The sequence below is a fragment of the Mus musculus genome, chromosome 19 (genome assembly GCF_000001635.26).
Source record: "Mus musculus strain C57BL/6J chromosome 19, GRCm38.p6 C57BL/6J".
Taxonomy (NCBI): Eukaryota; Metazoa; Chordata; class Mammalia; order Rodentia; family Muridae; genus Mus; species Mus musculus.
Window position 1 is genome coordinate 5,846,718 of NC_000085.6, and position 4,256 is coordinate 5,850,973.

Sequence of the window (4,256 nt, forward strand, 5' to 3'; positions counted from 1 at the left end):
GGGAAGGAGGGGGTTGTTTTCCGGCCTCTAGCATATGGAATCTGCAAGCAAGGCCCGGCCTAGACTGCACCCTCCCGTTCCCGGAAAACTGGTGACTCTCTCTCTCATGTGACCAGCACAGAGGGTGATTATGTGGCAAGTGCTGGCTTGCTCACCGGTTCTTATGCCACGTAGATTCCTGCGCCTCACCCTTCTCCAAGGGCTAACCTAATCAGCCTTTTATTTATCTTTCTTTCTTTTTAATTCCAGAAAGGGTCTCATTTTGTCTCATACTGGCCTGTACTTCTTGGCTCATCCTCCTGCCTCAACCTTTTTAGTGCTGGGATTACATTACCACTATGTCCGCCTGGCATCAGTTCCAAGTGTCGGTGGTGGGTGGCGGTGACTGCCTGCAAGAACAGGGAGTTGCTTGTTAAAATGTTCTAGAATGCCAGGAGGCGGCTATGAAAGCAGGAGGGAGGGAGGGGCTCCCTGTGGCGGGCCTAGCCTGTGGAGTCAGTCTTTTCTGACTTTGAGGTGCTTAGGCAATTGTTCAACCACCTTCAATTTCCCTTCATATTATTCTTCAGTCCCAGGAACAGCTTTTGAGACTTTTTTTTTTTTGAATTAGTAGGAACAGGGTTAATTGGTAACACACCAAGCCTAGGGCTGTGTAAAGCTAGGTCGCCTGGTCACGCACAGATGAAGCATTTGTGTGCTCACAAGTCTGCAGCAGCCCAGGGACTGTCTCCAGTTCTCAAGGGCAAGATGGCAGTGTCAGAGGCTCCTGGCCTTCAAGGACAGTTTTCTTTGGAAACAATGTATTTGAGGGGAGAGGTGAGGAGGCCTTAGGGCCGAGGCTGTGCCCACCCTTCGCTGGTGGACATACCCAGAGTTTCTTCCTTCACACAGAGGACCTCCATCCCACTGAAGGACTAGGGCAGAGCAGCAACTCCCCCAATCAAAAAAGCTGTTCCAGGAGATTGTGGTAAACAGGTCTGTGGGTGGGGCTGAGGGGTGACAGCCAGAGGAGCCTGCCTGGTTTCTAAGGCATGCCCCTTCCCAGCTATGGGATTCTGGGATGGAGGGCAAAGAGCAAAATGGGGTTCTCTTTGTGATGTCCGATTAAAGGGGGAGCACGCTCCAATTTCTTTCTCAGGGACCTGGCAGCCCCCCACTGGCCTCATCTTCTTTGGAAGTCAGCTCAGCCCTGTTGTTTCCAGACCCAGGCAGACTCAGAATTTCCTACAAAATCTCTTGGAATAGAGAGAAGGGACGAAGTGCCCTAAAGGCAGGGCCATGCCAGTATTGCTACCACAAGAGAATATTCTGGAACTCCAGCCCCCATCCTCCATGGATCCAGTTTCTAGGCTGTAGTGTTTTTAGGTTCCCTTGTGCTTCTCCTGGTGCCAGAGGCCCCTCTGCCCGGGCTCCTTCACACTGAGCCCTGAGACATGCGGGTCAGGAAACTGCACAGTCACTGCGCATTGGCAGGAAGCCTTCCCATCCGCACTCACTGCCCTGGCAGGAGCTGGAACCGATAAAGAAGCCCTGCCCCAAATTTGCCAGGCTCTTCTGGTGGGAAGGGGCCCATCTCTCACCCTTCCCCCACTGTTGCAAAAATCTGGAAGTGAACTCTTTTTATGAAAACAGATCTCACCCAGTGGCTCCCTGTCTCCCTACAATCATAAGCTCTTGTAGGCCAGGGCTGCAAAGTCACCTCTCAAGGGAGCTCTAGCAATAAGTCAGTCTGTCCCATCCCTCCCCCAACTTGATTTGTGGGGGCAGGGTTTCTGTCTAGTGTGTCCTAGATCTCTGAGCCCACAGCTCTGGCAAGACGTGGGCACCAGCGTGGATGACTTCAGCTTATATTTTCTAAAGGTCACTCTGAATCCTGCGGGCTCTTGGTAAATATTTGTGGACTGACTCAAACAAGGAGCTCAGCTCTGCTGCAGTGCATGTGAGCCCGAGGACTGGGGTGGTGGCGGCGGCGGCGGGTCGGAGGGTGCTCTGAGGACCAGATGTAAGCAGAAGGGATTTGAGGGGGTGTCCTCAGACAGCAGGAGGGTGCTCAGGTGTGGACCCCTGCCTTTCCTGGGCATTAGGTGGGCTCTGTGTGCTTCTTGTCTCAGAAGCCTTTGGCTGGTGTCCTGGGCGTGTGAAGAACTTCAGCCAGACTTCAGGCCGTGACTTGCAGAATGCAACAGAGATGGTATCAGCCCCCATCCAAAGCTCCCAGGGCTGTGTTTCTGATTTATCCCCGTACTTTGCTGAGCACTTAGCCTGGCCCTGGCCCTAGGGTCTTGGATTCCCGGCTTCTTTGTCCCTCCCCTTCCCGGACCTTTCCCTGAGCTCACCTTTCTGACACCATTTCCTCTTTTCTCAGCCCCCAGTTCTCTGTGCCCAGAGGTGCTCTGGCAGGAGGTAGGAACTGTAGCCCAGCAGACAGGCTTCGTTTACCCTGGGGGTTCAGTAACCTCCATGACCCCTCTGGTGCTTGCTCACAAACGGCCCTGCTTCCTATAGTCCTTGAATTGCATGTCCTTTCCCAGCCTCCCCCCTAGGAACCAGTTCCTGTAGGGCCATCTGCTGGTGTCGTATTTCCCTTCCCCCTCCTCTGGGACCAGCACACAGGTCACTCTTCAATGAGAACATCCTCAGGCTAGGACCTGCTTGCCACCACAGGGACCCCAGCTTGCTCCACACGGGCTCACTAGGCTGTCCTTGAGCCTTCTACAACCTGGCTTTGGTCTGAGTGCCATCCTTGAGCAATCACAGAGGTTGGCCCGGCTTCTGCCAGCTGCACAGTGGGTGGCGTGACACCCCCTTGCTGATCTTGACCTTGTATAGGAGGGCCGTGCTCATTGGCTTAGGGTGTCTGTGACCATTACTGAAACCACCCAAATGCCTGTGACCTGGCAGGTGGCAGGAAACCGAGAGGTCTTAGAGACCTCTTTAGTCTTTCTGTTGTAAATCGTATTTATGTAAAATAATTTAAACTGGGACCAAGCTCCGAGGTATTTAATCCCAGCACTCAGGAGACAGAGGCAGGCAAATCTCTGTGAGTTTGAAGCCAGCCTGGTCTGCAGAACAAGTTCTAAGACAGCAGGGGCTACAAGGAGAACCCCTGTTTTTGTTAAGGGGGAGGGTCAACGGGTTCTCTAGTACTAGGGTGCTTATGCAGCAGTCACGGGGCCCTGGGCTTGCTCCCAGGCATTAAAAGGACAGAAGACTAGGTGAGGGCTCGGTGAGTGGGGAATGAGGGCAGCTGGGAAGAGGAAGGTGCGCAGTGCAAGGCCAGGGGCTGAGACAGCAGCTTCCGTGGGAACCGGGTGGAACACATGAGGTGACTGTCCTCAAGCCCTGCCCACCTCTGGATTTCCCCAAACAGTCCTCCTGGCTTTGAACATTGGGACTGAGTTGACATTTTACAGAAAAACAAACAGTTTCCAAAGCAGAATCCATTTCATGGTCCTGGATCCTGGGGTTCTCATATACCTGGAACCCAGGGGCACGGGGAAGGTTCTGGCCATCAAGAGTGCATGTTCTTGAGTAGGGCTTCTGTCCCTGGAGGTACATTCCGTTCCAGGCGCCACAACTGGGCTGGGCCGGGCCTCAAGTGCTGACTCACGATGCCTGCAGCCCAACAGAAAGAGAGGGCTCAGCTGCCCCCTGCTGGTCACAGCTGGACCTGCTGTTCTGCAGGCTCAGAAATGACTCTCCACCCCTAGGCACTGGACTTGGGGGTGGGGGGAAGGATCTGAACCCAGGTACAGTCCTGGACTGGGTGGAGTGCCAGAGACTTCTGAAGGGCTTCCCAGTCAGGGACAAGGACGGGTAGTGAGAATCTGCCCTGAGATTTACTCTTCCCTCGGGTCCAGGCTGCTCTGGTTTGCAAGGCTCCATCCAGGTCAAACTCAGGCTTTCCTCATGGCCTCTCGGTTCCAGTTACCTTAAAGCTATCACCCCAGAACTCAGGAGGCTGACAGAACCAAGGGTTTAAGGCGAGTATTGGTAACTTATCGAGACCCCCATCTCAAAAGTAAGGGACAGGAGCTGGAGAGATGGCTCAGTGCACTGGCTGCTCTTCCAGAGGTCCTGGATTCAATTCCCAGCAACCTCATGGTGGCTCACAACCATCTGTAATAGAACCGATGCCCTCTTCTGGTGTGTCTAAAGACAGGGACAGTGTACTCACATATATGAAGTAAATAAATAAATCTTAAATAATGAAAAAGACATGTGGCTCCCTTCCTCTGAAAACAGTGAGACTGAAC